At 52.7% G+C, this 14,324-nt stretch overlaps 2 long non-coding RNA genes across 2 annotated transcripts in view; one reads left to right on the top strand and one right to left on the bottom strand.

Moving 5' to 3' along the window:
- The window catches only part of LOC120405384, a 37,983-nt gene that overhangs the window by 11,381 nt on the left and 12,278 nt on the right, over nucleotides 1-14,324 (top strand). Inside the window, exon 3 of the long non-coding RNA XR_005598534.1 lies at nucleotides 13,169-13,248. This is a non-coding gene — a long non-coding RNA (uncharacterized LOC120405384). The remainder of the gene's footprint in view (nucleotides 1-13,168; nucleotides 13,249-14,324) is intronic.
- LOC120405385 lies at nucleotides 1,011-3,831 on the bottom strand. Its single transcript, XR_005598536.1, has 3 exons — nucleotides 3,342-3,831; nucleotides 2,483-2,548; nucleotides 1,011-1,583 (listed from the first exon to the last, which is right to left on the bottom strand). It is a non-coding gene; the product is annotated as an uncharacterized LOC120405385 (long non-coding RNA).

The raw sequence follows: 14,324 nt of genomic DNA, 5'->3' as shown, positions 1-14,324 counted from the left end.
ATCTCTCCCCGACCGCCCCTTGCTGTTTTTTCTCTGTTGTCCTTTCCTGCCTCTGGTCTGCCTTGTGGACTGATGTCCAGATCTTCAAAGATCTATTGGTTTAGTGGGACTTAGGCACCAAACTATGCTTGAGGATCTATGCCTGAGCTTTATACACACAATGCTTCAAAGGGACATTGCAAATGGTCACTGTCCCACTAGTACTGGTGAACCCAGGCCACTGCAAGAAATGGCTCAGAAACACTTGTGTGATTACAGCCCAGGTTGGGGAGTTGGGAATGGGGAGAGGTTCGTTCCGGGTAAGAAAATGCAGCTTCTTGATATGGACCATTTGGAATGTCCCGTTGAAGCATTCACCCAGCCCGGGTTCACCCCCTGCTTGTTTGGTTACAGTGACAACTAAAGCTGGGTGACGTTTTTCAGCTGATATGTTTTTTTTTTCCAACAACAAAGGCAGATTTGGGGCGTTTTGCAAATTTGTGGCGAGTTCAGCAAATTGCTTCGGTCACGGTGGGACACGAAATCGGCAGTGTTGAAATGGTTCCTAATATTTCGATTTTTCGGGCGACGTTCACAAGAGGGAGGCGGTGCCGCTGTTGTGCCCAATAGCCCAGCGTGTAGGGCACTCCACTGGGATGGGAGAGACCGGTTTGAATCCCTGCTCTGGAGCCAAGACTTGAACGCAGGTTTCCCCTATTCCTGGTGAGTGCCCCAGTCACTGGGCTATAGGGTATTCTGGGGCAGGGCTCTCCATCTGTCCTACTGAAACATTCCACTGCATATAGCCATTGGGCCAGAGAGACTCAACCCGCAGCCCTTGGACCGCTTACAGCCCAATCAGCACAGAGCTGCAGCCCATGTGACATCCTCAGGGCCAGATAGGTAGTACTGGATGTGGCCCACAATGGTAAATAGGTTGAGAACCACTGTTCTATAGCATGTGTGCTAGACATCCATTGTTAGATATTGGTATTCTCTACAACAGGAGAGGGTCACTCAGCTCACCTGTCAGGGAGCAGGTCCATGTTCCATAGCTCACAATAGTGTCATGTCCTGGCTACTGTGCATGTGAATTCCTGCCCTCTACTGGCCAGAATGAGATCTGCTCAGCCGTGTGTCACAGGCCCCGTATGGCCGAGAGCCTGCAGAGATTCTCGCTGCAGTGGCAGGGGCCTGTGCTTAGGTACAGGAGGCTCAGAGTTCTTCTGCTGTTGGGATAAGTCCTGAACAGATGCTGCATCGCAGCAGCCATTAAATCTGAAGTGGTAGAATACCCTGTTAAACAACATCGGCTCTCACTCACGAGTGGCCTCTTCTGGCCAAATCCACCTCTATTTTGCCATGGTAAATGACTTCTCAGAAACAGTTGAGTCAGGACATCGACGCCATCAGCAACCCTGCTCGGGATAAAGTCATCAATTCCACGTAGTTCCATGCTCCCTCCTTTCCTTCTTGGGTCCCTCATTCCAGGTCTTTGTTCCACATCCGGCTCTCAGGAGGTTGATGGGTTAGGAGGGTATCAAACAGCCGGTTCTCTGTCCTGGCACTGCATTTGCGTGTGCGGTAAATTGTCTAGCTTCCTTCTGGGTAGCAGGGGGGTGGGGTGGGGAAAGAAAGACAGACAATGAGACTTGCTCTGTGCAAAGGCAATTGGGTAATGCCGACTTGGGTGTGCCATAAGCAGCCTTTTGTATGTCTGCTTATACACGGAGCCTTTGGGGTTTTTAACATACGAAACTGAAGCACCCCTTTTGCCAGCGAATTCAAATGTGATGAGCTCCCTAACACTGATTCCCCTCCGCTCATCCCCAGAAGCCGTGTAATCTCACGCAGCTTCCTTCCTCTCCATTGTGCAGGCTGATGTAGTGATAACAGAAAGAAAAACCCAAAGACCCTTTCTTTCTTTCAGATCTGGCTGGCACGTTAATTGCATTCTTCAGTCTGGCACTGTCCCAGTACAATTAAAATTCTAATAGATCAACAATTACATCCCTGTACTGCGGGGAAGGATTAAATTGATCCCTGTTAACCCCAGGGACTCTGAACAGTGGGGAGTTGGGATGATTTCATGGGATGTCGTTACGCGTTGCGACGTTTTGGCCTGGTCTACACTACGAAGTTAGGTCAACGTCAGTTGCCTTGTGTTACCCGATGTGTGCATGTGTCTACACTCAAATGTGTCTCTGGCTGATGTCAGAGCCCCGTGACAGCGATGCGGTGAAACCACCTCCCCAAATGGCATACGGACGTTGACTCAAGTGCATGTGTAGACATTGCACGACCTGCATTTACCCTAACAGTCCTCCAGCAGCTGTTCCACATTCCCTGTGACAGTGTCTGCTCTGGTCACAGTTTAAAACTCCACAGAGCCCAGGAGTCACAGAGACCGGAAGCCCCCTCCCCTCTTTAAAGCCCCCCACATGTTTTTGAAATGCCTTTTGCTGGTGAGCTCACCCTTGTTGTGTGCAATTGCCCAACTGACCTGCCAGCTCCGCACTCTAGACGTGCCCCTGCCTGGAGTAGACAGGAAGTATTGGATCTCCTGGGCCTGTGGGGAGAAGATTTAGTGCTGAACTACAGAGCTGCTGCTTTTACAACGAACCACGTGTCAGACTTGGCGCTGACCCCGCCAGCACCCCGCAGAACACCGAGGTGCCTGAGACGGAGCCCCCTGCTGTGAACAGTGAGGAGAAGTGGGGAGACGTGGCAGGGGACTCTAGCCGTGCTGCAAGCTGGGACCTGTTTGAGCCTCCGCCGCAGTCTAGCCAGTCCCACCAGGCGAGCACGGGTGAGCCTAGGAGGAAGGGCAAGGGAGCGCCCATGTATGTGCATACATTTTTCCTTACAGTGTTTACATTCAAAGATGGCAACCGGCCCATCCCCCCAGTTAAGGTATCGACTTTGCATTGTACTCGTAGGAGCAGAGCCAGAGGTACAATAAAGAGAAGTAGAGCTGGCATCTGCTTTTCATTCCCCTGTTGGGTTAGGCAGGGGGTGGCTTGGGAGCACTTTGTTTATGTACACAGGGCTGGCCCTTTTATCCTGCCGAGGGAGCTTGATGACACTTTCATGGAGATGCTCTGCAATCCTCTCCTGAAGGTTTCTAAGGACCTTATTTCTCCACGGTGGTAGGGCACGTTCCCGTGCCACTCTAAGATGAGTTGGGCTTGCACCATCGCAGCGAACAGGCTGACAGCCTACAGGCCCGGGCGGCTTCGGGACCCCAGTAGGAGCTGTGCTGTCTGTGCCTTTGTGACCCTCAGGAGTGAGAGATCAGCTAAAATCACTTCCACCTGCAGAAAATAGTGCCAGGATTCAGTGCTGGTGCCCTACGGTCGTACCTGAGTAACAGGGACCGAAATTTTATCGCTTCGGGCAACAGAAAATTCTCTTCGGGCCATAGTCACCGTGGCTGGTGCTGGTGAACAGTGCTGTCCAAAGATGAAGTGTCAATTACAAGTGTTCATGGGAATAAGGGAAGGGAGCTTTGAAACTCTTCTTTCCCTTTCCTTTGTGACTGTAAATCCAACAGCACATCTGTCTTTATCAACAGCCTCTGGTGTGATGGCCCCCTCCATGCCCGCACAGTGCCTGACCCTGAGGAAGGACAAGGGAGAACATGTTCTGTGAGATCCTGCAAGCCAGTGCTGCATCTTCAGACAGGGAACAAAGGGCCTGGAGGGCCAACATGACCAAAAGTGTGGAGAACGACAGAGGACAGGAGAAAGGCCCGGAAGTCCCAGCAGGACAAGGAGCGGGAAATGCTGCAGGACGTAATGGGTCTTTCCAGCGACAATCAGAGCCCTTGAAGACATCTCAAGCTGGGGACCCAAATTCACGTTTGAAAAGCTGGGCCGTCAGCTGTTGGCGCCTCAGTTTCCCATCTGTCAAACGGCAATACCAATGCTTCCTTTCTCCCACCCTTGGTCCCGCCTCAGGGCCGGGACTGTCTCTTTCTCCTTCTCTGGATTTGCACATCATCCAGCACAAGAGGGACCTGACCTCAGCTGGGGCAGGGAGGTGCTTCTGTGATAAATATCTGACTGCCGTGTGGGGGAGAACGGGAAAGCGGCTCACGAAGGAAGAGAAGTGAGTCAGGCTGTGTTCTCTGGGATTTCAGCCGCCAGTGCACGGTAGGATTGATCTATAGCATCGGCCTGCCTTTTCCCTAAGGAGAGGAGAAAGCAGGAGACTTGCTGGGGAAAATATTCTCATCACCAGAGAGCTTTGGAATGCAGTGAGCTCAAGTGCTCTGCATGTCCCCACGTACTTTGCTCACATAGACCCTAGAGTTAAGGTGATGCATGGCAGAGGTTTGGTGGTCAATGCTCTGCCCCCGGGTCACGTCTTGTCTTTCTTCTTTCAGCTCTGATCACCACCCCGTCCCTTTCTATTCCTGACCAGCCTTGGAGCTGATTGACAAATATAACCTTTCACTGAGCAGCGACATGGCCATAAGCCCCAGCGAACGTTCTGACAGGCGCCCACAGAGAAACGCAGCTGTGCTGCGTGCCGGGGTTTTGCGTGTGACCATTACCAAACACTACAGGCCAGCATGGCTGAAAAGGAAGGTTCAGAAGACACGAAACAAGCAAACAAGGTGCCTTTAACCCTGGGCATGTGCCCTCAAAAGCCCACATCAACCATAGCATGGATGCAAACGGCTTTCTCAGTCCCTAAAGGGAGATTAAATTGCGCTGTGAAATGCCCAGGTGATTTATCACTCGTCATGGCATGCTCAGCTCTCATGGCAATTTCCAATCGTTTCCATGGCAGAAGCCATCGCTGAAGGAGGGAGAGAGCCAATAAGCAGCCCACAAACAGCTGGCAAACTGCCAGAAGGGCTCACCGGGTGGCTGGCTCTCCTCGTTCAGGGAACGTAGGTGGGTCCCACGTTGCATCTTTTCTGGTCTGTTTTGGGGGGAGGGAGGGTTATGCCGTTGTGGCTTTAGCTACTGGGCAGCTTCTTAAATCAAAGCTTGGGACTTGATGCTGGGGGCGGGGCATACGCAGAAGACTCATTGCGCCTGTCTATGCTGCGTGGGCACCCACGTGGCCCAGCTTGAACATCCAAAGTCCTCTCCCTGCAGTAGTGTGGGGGAGATTTCCAGGGGCTGGCCCCTTCTCTGGTTGTGTCAAAGTGCCGGTGAGGTATCTGGAAGGGATGGCCCCATGGCCTTCATGCTACATGGTCGTGCAGTGTTTCCTTGGGCAGGGCCAGCAGGCAGAGGGATTTTAGGGAGAAGTTTGGGACTGTATCTGGATTAGATTGGGGAGAGACACCAAAATTGTACAGGATTTCTACCCCCTTGGGCTGTATTGGAACCGGACCAAGAAAATCGGCCCTTTTATTTTTTTGATCTAGTTTGGTTTGTGCCCAGGTGTTTGAATCCGACCCCATTTCTCCCGCCCCAAATCAAGGGTTGGGGAGGAGCGTGTGAAGCTCCTGGGCCCCTTTTTACTTTAAAGCCGGAACAGCTCCACTTTTGTGTAGATATGTGACCGTGACCTATGCTATAGGAGAACGTTACCAGCTCGCAGCTTGATCTCCGGAGATCCTGAGCAATTGCAGTTCCTGCAGAGGTCATTGGGTGGTGCCAGTGCTCAGCACCAATCAGGTTCAAGCCCTTTGTGATGGGGCGAGGGAGAGGAATTATACCCCGGTTCATGCGTACGTACTCCTGGAAACTACCAGCCAGGAGGATGACAATGGCAGGGAACCAGAGGGTCAGGACCGACTGTAACGATTCCCTGCATGTGTTATCAGCCGAGTTTGAATCTAGGAGCTTCAGCCGCACAGCACAGGCCGCTGCCTCTTGAGCAAAATGAATAATTCCTTTAGACAGTAGCACTAGTAGGCTGTTGCTTTCTAATGGATGCAACACACATTTGTCCACTGTAGCCACCAATTCAGGGGAGAGCTCCGACAGGTTTTATCTGTCTCCTCACTTCTGCCCTTTAGGTTTATTTGCCGTTGGTTTGGAATATGCTCTGGTGATGCCAGGTGGTGGACTCAGTCCAAGCTGTCTACTGGAGTCTTCCCTTTCTAGAGCATCTTCCATCCCAATGCGCTTTACAGCCTGGCAAAACAAAGCACCCCCAAAATGCAGCTGCTTCTGGGCTGCACACCCCGGGGGTTAGTGGAGCTGGGGCAAGCCGGCACACTAGCCGAACTCGCCGTGGGATCGTTAGATTACGTTGTGTTTATTTATAGAGCACCTGGAATCCAAAGCCCTGGGAGACTTTCAACGCCTACAGGGAACAAAGCGAATAGCAGAGCCACCTGGTGACAAACCCAGTTGGGAAGCTGGTTGGCAAAGTCACCATTTAGTGCATTCTTTGGATACATTTCCCAGGGCTCCGGTGCAACACAGGTTCCCGCCCTGCCACATCCATTGGGCCAGGGATGATGCAGGCTTCAGGCTTATGCATTAGCATCCCATCCCACGCTGGACTCTGCTCAGGCCAGCAGCCCCCTCGGGGCTCCCTACTATCACACAGCTGTTTCCTTTTACTCCCCCCAAAGGAAGGGGCGATACTCTGGTTGCAAAACATTTAAGAGTGGATGAGGGTTTCTAAACTGGGAATGAGAAGCAGGAGTGAGGGAAATGGCCATGAGAATATTTAGATAGCAAACTCTTTGAGACAGGCACCTGCCTTCTTATACGGTTGTAAATCATCATGCAAATCCATGGCACTGAATCACTAGAGATGACTAGAGAAGGGGTAACAGAAAGACTCACAGTATACAAATCCGGGCTCAGGAAAGCTGATTCCTTTCTGCAGGCGATGTTTTCTCGCTCTCTCCCAGAAGTGCCAGCAGCTCTTTAAATCCAGGACAACTCCAGGAGGCTGATGGACATTACAAAGAAGGAAGCATGCAGCAAGCTCTAAGTGCTGTGGAAAGCCGGGCTCCTGGGTGGGATCTGCACTTTCTTTTATGAGTTCCTCCTTTAATTTCACGTTTGTAATCTGATGCGTCTGTTCTTAGGTGCTCAGAGAAGGGAACGGAAAGCTCAGTTGCTCCTTGCGCGATTGGCTTCACACAGGGCAGGGTATGTGTGTTCCTGTTCAGCTGGGGTTGCAGAGAGAGCTTTGCAGGAAACAGAGATGGGCTCAGCAAAAGGAAGGCCTAGCTTTTGCTGGCTGCAAGCCACCGGGGGTGGGTGTTTGGAGGTGGGGGGCTGATTTCTTCCCAGAGATAAGGTTGAGATTTTTTGATGGTGACTGGGGGTTTCCCATCGAAAGGAATGGGAGGTCTGCGGCCTCTGTCTGGAAATTCAGCCAAAAGCTTTTGGCAAAACTCAATGCCCAGCAACTGGACATATCAAACAACCCCACACTTCCAGGGGCAGCTGTTGGGTTTGTGTCACCCACAGACCAGGCTGGCTTTGCTCAAGATTGTCCCGGAGAACCGGTGATACAGTAGCAGGACCCCAGCCTGGATTTTGGTTTGGTCCTGGTTCAAGGCAAAATGTGCCTGGCTTAGAGTTTCCTTACAGCTGCGCTAGATTTCTCCATGTTATATGTTGGCCATAGGCACAACCACTGGGAAAGGAGATGGAAGGGGCAGGTTCCTCTATCAGTTTGTGGTTCATGTGTCCTGTCCCCCATCCCCCCGCATCAGTGCTGCACTTTCATAGAATCATAGAATATCAGGGTTGGAAGGGACCTCAGGAGGTCATCTAGTCCAACCCCCTGCTCAAAGCAGGACCAATTCCCAACTAAATCATCCCAGCCAGGGCTTTGTCAAGCCAGGCCTTAAAAACCTCTAAGGAAGGAGATTCCACCACCTCCCTAGGTAACCCATTCCAGTGCTTCACCACCCTCCTAGTGAAAAAGTTTTTCCTAATGTCCAACCTAAACCTCCCCCACTGCAACTTGAGACCATTACTCCTTGTTCTGTCATCTTCTACCACTGAGAACAGTCTAGATCCATCCTCTTTGGAACCCCCTTTCAGGTAGTTGAAAGCAGCTATCAAATCCCCCCTCATTCTTCTCTTCTGCAGACTAAACAATCCCAGTTCCCTCAGCTTCTCCTCATAATTCATGTGCTCCAGCCCCCTAATCATTTTTGTCGCCCTCCGCTGGACACTTTCCAATTTTTCCACATCCTTCTTGTAGTGTGGGGCCCAAAACTGGACACAGTACTCCAGATGAGGCCTCACCAATGTCGAATAGAGGGGAATGATCACGTCCCTTGATCTGCTGGCAATGCCCCAACTTTATTATGTGGCGCCAGGATTAAACTGGATCCTTTCTTTGGGCAACTGGAACAGGCTTAGCAGTTTGCTTTCTTCTCTTCCCCCACTCCAGGCTCTGCTGGTATTTCAATCAATCGCTTCTGCTCTGTTCTGTTAGCAGTGGATTCAACAATGGAGCACACCGATGTCTGGAAATGAGACGTTGGTTACCATGCAGAAATGCAGCAGGAGCAGGGTCTGTGGGAAAAGGTGTCTGGACGGTTTGCTCCAGGCAGAGGTGCTGCTCTGCATTTTGAGAGGGGAAACTCAGGCCTTACTGACGCTAGAGACTACCCCAACTCAGCAGTATCATTCGGTGTTGTAACACTGCGAGTGTGATAGCTGAGCATGCACTGGCCCTTTAAAAACCAGGAGAACTTCCGGTCACTCTGACCACTGGGCAGTAAAGTTCAAAAAGGTTACCAGACCAGTCACTGCTGAAGGGAGCAGTGCAGCATGGGATTGCAGTGGGAGGACTTTATGTAGCAATAGAGCTTTGGCAGAGTCCATGTGCATCCACACTGCCGTTGCACCACTACCAGCGGCCTGGGCTGGTGGTGCTCTGACAAGGGGAAGTCCCTGAGGTGGCAGACACTAGTGGGGACATGTCTGCCTCCCTCGCGACAAGAGGAGTTCTACTGGTGCAACTGTCGTGTGTGAGCCAGGCCTTAGTGTAGCCAAAGCCACGCTGAGCCTTGCTCCTACTTGCAATCAAGGCAAAACCCAGCTTGCCTTTGTCTGCACTCAGGGGTCAGTCCTGTGGGAGCTATGCGGGTGACTGAACCAGGGCAATACCTGAGTGTGGACAAGATTCTGCAACTTCCACTCCCCTTTTGGGGTGCAGCAGGGGGATGGATGTGGCTAACAAAATAATAGGGAGGAAGAATAGACACCCCCCCACTCCCAGCCTGAGTTGTGACCTCCCAGGAGCCGCTGAGCTGGAAACTCGCAGGCCAGAGGGACAAGAGGGCGTTGAGAGGTGGGTGGGCTGCAGGGAGAGAGCTGCTGGTTGCTGCTTTTTCCCACAAACTGTTGTGGTCCCATTCCCTGTCTCTCTGCTAAGTCTCCTCGTCATTCATCAGGACAAGCTGGTATTTTCTTGAACAGAAGAACCACTCTCTCCATTCACATGCCTTCAGGCACCCGTTGGATGCTAGGAGAGGAGAGGACTCGGGAAAGGGAGGGGACTGTACAAAGCTGAGCTTTTCCAACCTGCCTCAGAGACTTGCGGTGCGAGCGAAGGATCAGGTTTACGTCTTGCCCCAGTGCTGTCCCCATCAGCCTGCGATCCAGAGAAGCGCCGCTTGCTGTCAGGAATAAATCCGGGCTGCAAAAAGCTCTTTGGCACGAGAAATGCCTTTTTGCAGAAGCACCAAGGACTGGCTGCTGCTGCTTAGGGAAGAGATGTGAGGGGAGAGAGACAGATGCTGCAACGTGTTGCAAAGATTAACCTGTTTGTGAATCCAATGGAGGATCCAAGCAGGGAATACGCCCAGTAGGACCCACCAGAGACACCCCACTGATCGCTCACTGCCCAGCATGACGTTTGACAACTAACTCTCCACCATCTTGTCTCCTCTTTTTAAATTGGCCCGATGAGAACATTTTCCAAAGGTTAGGGGGAGACCCTGTAGGTAGGTCAGTACCATTCACTGCCTTTTACAGAGCCGGGCGGAAACGCAGCAGAGAAAATCCAAGGTCCAGTATCCTTTAGTGAGCTCATTGAGTGTGATGTCAACAGAATGAATTACGCCACTTGTCCTAACTCCAGTGGAGTCAGTGCTGTGAGCTACGCTCTGTGTTCACCCAGGAGAGGTGCTGCGCTGATTAACTCTGGACGTGGTATTGGGGCAGAGCGTCACAGTGCCTGCGTATATCCCTGATTCCCAACACTGTGGTCTGGCATGGTGCATTCTGGGTAATTTTGCATGGTCTCATGGGATACTTTGTGTGGGCCCAAGGGAATTGTGGGAGAAGAAGCTCAAAGTCCCATTGTTTCCTTACGCTTATGCTAGTGGAAGGACACGTTCGCCAGTTGCTGTCTCTGATATACACCAAAGCCTCAAGGCCTGATTTTCCTAATCAGCACATGCAGAAAATTGCACACACAATTGCCCACCTAATTTGCATGCCCATTCCCATATCTGCAGGGGCAAACCCGATAAGCCTGCAAGCCGAGGATTATTTGTATTGTGGTGGCACCCCGGGTGTGCTGGGCGTTTGCCAAACCCAAGAGCAGATACAGTCGCCGTCCCAAAGTAGGGGCAGTCCAGAACCACAAAGGCAGACGGAAGGGCTATAACAGACAGGCAAAGCGATCAGATGCATGGCTTAGGATCTGGCACCATGGTGTTAATGGGAGTTGGGTGGGAAAAGGGAGCAGCGCGACGGAAAGGAAGGCCGGGGAAAGCCAGTGTTCCTGCACCTGTTTAGGGCAGCGCCCCCTTGTCCCCAGCCAAAATCCCGAATCCTGCGTCCTCTTGACATTTATTTTATAAGGCAGAGTAAAACATGGCTCAGTGCTACCCCTGGAGACTTGGGCTGTATGTGTGTTTTGAGGGGCGGACGGAGAACACTGCCCTGAAGGCCCAGGGTGTGTGGGGAGTAGGGGTGTGAGATTTTTTTTGCTTTGCTTCGGACTGTAATAACATTTTAACGCTGAGGGTAATTAACCACCGGGACAGTTTACCAAGGGCCGCGGTGGATTCTCCATCGCTGTCAATGTTTACATCAAGAGTGGATGCTGCTTTGCTAAAAGCTCAGCTCTAGGAATTATTTGGGGGCGGGTCTCTGGCCTGTGCTAGACAGGAGGTCAGATCAGTGGCGCTGGAACATTTTTCATAGTGGGGGTGTTGAAATCCAGCCCCCTTACCCTGTTGTCCCCTCCCCCCACCCTGAGCTGGGGCCAGGAGCTGGGCTGTGTCTCCAGGAGAGGGAGACCTGGACAGAGGTAAGGGGGCCAAGGCTGAGGCCGCAACTGGGGGTGAGTGCAGGACCAGCAGCGGAGCCTCGGGCGTGGGGCGGCAGCTGGGACCCCAAGCATGGGGCTGGCAGCGGAGCCCCGGGCGCGGGAGCCTCAGGAGCAGGGCTGGCAGATGGACCCGCATGTGGGGGGCCAGAAGTGGAGCCCTGCATAAAATTTGGGGGTGCTGCAGCAACCCCTGCACCCCTAGTCCCACGGCTATGGGTCAGATGAGATCACAATGGTTCCTCCTGGCCTTAGAATCTATGAATCAACATCTCACGTCTGTCCGTCTGTCCCCCCACCCGCCAACTGGTCTTTCAGGACCCCCCTGGAGGCATAGTCCACCAGTGGTCCAGTAGGGAGGACAGTAGCTTGGGGCTAAGGAGACATGGGCTTGATTTCCAGCTGAGCTACAAATGTCCTGTGTGATGTTGGGCAAGTGACTTAGCCCAGGCTGGGCCTCAGTTCCCCATCTGCAGCTGGGGGAAAGTCTATCCCTGCCTCCCAGGGCTACTGGGAGGGTAAAGCTCCATTGCTGATTGGGAGAGGCTCTGCTATGCTGCTGATGGGGACCACCATATAACTACCTAGGGGTGTGATTTGCAAAAGGGGACCAGTGAGTTGGAAAATCCCCCCCTTGCTGGGCACAGATCCCTGCTTCTTCCCCCATTCCCAGACTTATGGAGATGGGGCTGTTCAGTCACAGGCTGAATGGGGCAAGGGGAGGATGGATGATGCTGCAGCAGGTGCTGGTGAGACCCTCTGTGCCAATGAGTTTGGTGGTTTGCTCTCACTCGGTGCCCTGGGCTTCTCCACCCCGACCTGGTGACTGAGGCTAATCAGCTGATGAAGATGAACACAATGAAATCACCTATCCCCGCTGCATGGCCAACTCAGGTTGTCAGCGGCTTGCTTTTGCAGCACAGCCCCCCCTCCACCCCCCATAAGGGCAGAGAAATTCCTCCTCCAGCCGGAGTGTCAGAGTTAGTTAAGCTTTCCTTCTAGAGTAGCAAAGCAAACAAGCCAGTTTCCATGACAACTCGGGCAAGGATCTCTTCAGACAGCAAAACAGGACAGAACTGCAACCTAGGGAGCTTGGGCATAGAAGGGACGAGTGAGAGAGGGAGAGAGAGTGGAATTCCTTCAGTGAGAGCAGGAGGGGAAAGCCCATCGGTGTTTGAGGATACTGTAGATACTCTCTGATAATAGTTTGTCCTCCTAGAGTGCTTCCACTCCTAGGGCTTCCCAACACCCGTGTAGGTCAGGGATATAAATTGTTGTGAGCTGGGTGCAACCTTTTTATGGGTTGAATTAAAACCCCATTGAGATTGATAGGTGTGAACTCAGCCTTCAATTAACGTAACTGCAAGCATAACCCCTTTTGCTTCCCATGCGTAAAACAAAAGGTGTGTATGACTGTGGCCAGGAGCCTTTCCCTGAGTATTGGGGGGGGTGTGTGTGTGTGTGTGTGTGTGAGTGTGTGTGTGTGTGTAGAGAGTATCAGAAGGGTAGCCGTGTTAGTCTGGTTAGTCTGGATCTGTAAAAGCAGCAAAGAATCCTGTGGCACCTTATAGACTAACAGACGTTTTGGAGCATGAGCTTTCGTGGGTGAATACCCACTTCGTCGGATATGACTCTTGCATCCGACGAAGTGGGTATTCACCCACGATAGCTCATGCTCCAAAACGTCTGTTAGTCTATAAGGTGCCACAGGATTCTTTGCTGTGTGTAGAGAGAGAACACACAGAAAGAGCCAACCAGTAGCAGAGCTCAGTGTGATGCTGGAAGAAGCTAGAGAGAGAGCTTTTGGGTCTGCTGGCTAAAGAGGCTTGGGGCTGTAGGCTTTTGGTTTTTGTCCCTCCTGTATTCAGAGGAGCAGGCCTTAGTACATTGCTTGTAAGCAAACAAGATTGCCTCAAAGAAAATAACAGACTCCATCACTTTCTTCTTTCATCTCCAGGGCCCCAACATTTGACTAGCCGCTCGGATCAAAAAGGGGCGACGCTCTTTTGTAGCATCAGAGGTATCCGAAAGAATGAGGTGAGTTCCAACAAACTTGAACGCAGCTGAGCCGGTGAAACACAGGAAATTGCTCTGCCGGGCACATGGGAACGCTGCACACCAGTTTAGGAAGGAGGAGGCCACATTCCGTGGAAACTGCAAGGGGGAGACTTTAGGCAGGCCGAATATAATGACCCTGGATTAAATCCAGGCTGGGCACCAGGGTTAACCAAGAGCACAGAATCATAGACATGTAGGGCTGGAAGGGGATTAAAGACACAGCAGCAGCCCCCTGCTCGGGCACGTGTGTGCAGCTGCTTGGGAACTCCAGGCGGCAGCCCCAGCTCGGCTCCGTCACACTTCATTCATGGTGACCGGGCGCTCGGTACGCGTTGTTACTGGGAGCTTAACGCAGCCCGACTCAGAGGCAGTGACTGTAAGACAGCTGCTGGCCTGGGGCCCGGGCAGGAGCTGCTGCGGCGCAGCCTGGCAGGGGCGGCCTGTGCACGGGGGGGCGGGGCGCTAATCAGTGCTAATTGTCATTTTCTCAGTTGGTCTTTTTCCGGAAGAATTGCCTGGCTTTGGCTCCCACAGCACCCAGCCCTTCCCTGCTGGCACTCAGCGGTGCTGCAGTCCTGGAGGGGCTGGGTACTGCCACAGCTTCCCAAGGACCAGGCCCTGCTCAGGGGAGCAGCCCACCCCTCTAGGCCCCATGGAGGGTGTCGCACACGGGGAGCCACTGACTGGGCTTTCACTGGAAGCAGCGTCTGGCCCTGCAGCTCATTTCCTAGACACGCTCCTGCAGAAACTGAGCCCTGGGGAGCCACCCACTACATTTCACCAACTCACCACAGATCCGCCTGCCCAAGCTCCTCTCGCATTGATGCTGCTGGCAGCTCTGTTGAGACATCTACAGCTCCCTGAAACTTTCCTTTGCTGACCCACCTATGGCACGGCACCTCAATGCTGCACTGGGCCCCTGCATCCCTCTCCCCAGCCACCCAAGCTCAAATGCTGGCCCATGGTTTCTCTGGCTCTAAATCCCCACAGTCCCCATCCTACCCCTGAGTCTCTCCAGGCCCCACACAGATTCCTCCCTGACGCCACCATTGCCT

The sequence above is a fragment of the Mauremys reevesii genome, linkage group 4 (genome assembly GCF_016161935.1).
Source record: "Mauremys reevesii isolate NIE-2019 linkage group 4, ASM1616193v1, whole genome shotgun sequence".
Classification (NCBI taxonomy): domain Eukaryota; kingdom Metazoa; phylum Chordata; order Testudines; family Geoemydidae; genus Mauremys; species Mauremys reevesii.
Note: the sequence above shows the minus strand (reverse complement) of the source record. Positions and strands in the feature narration are given on the sequence as shown.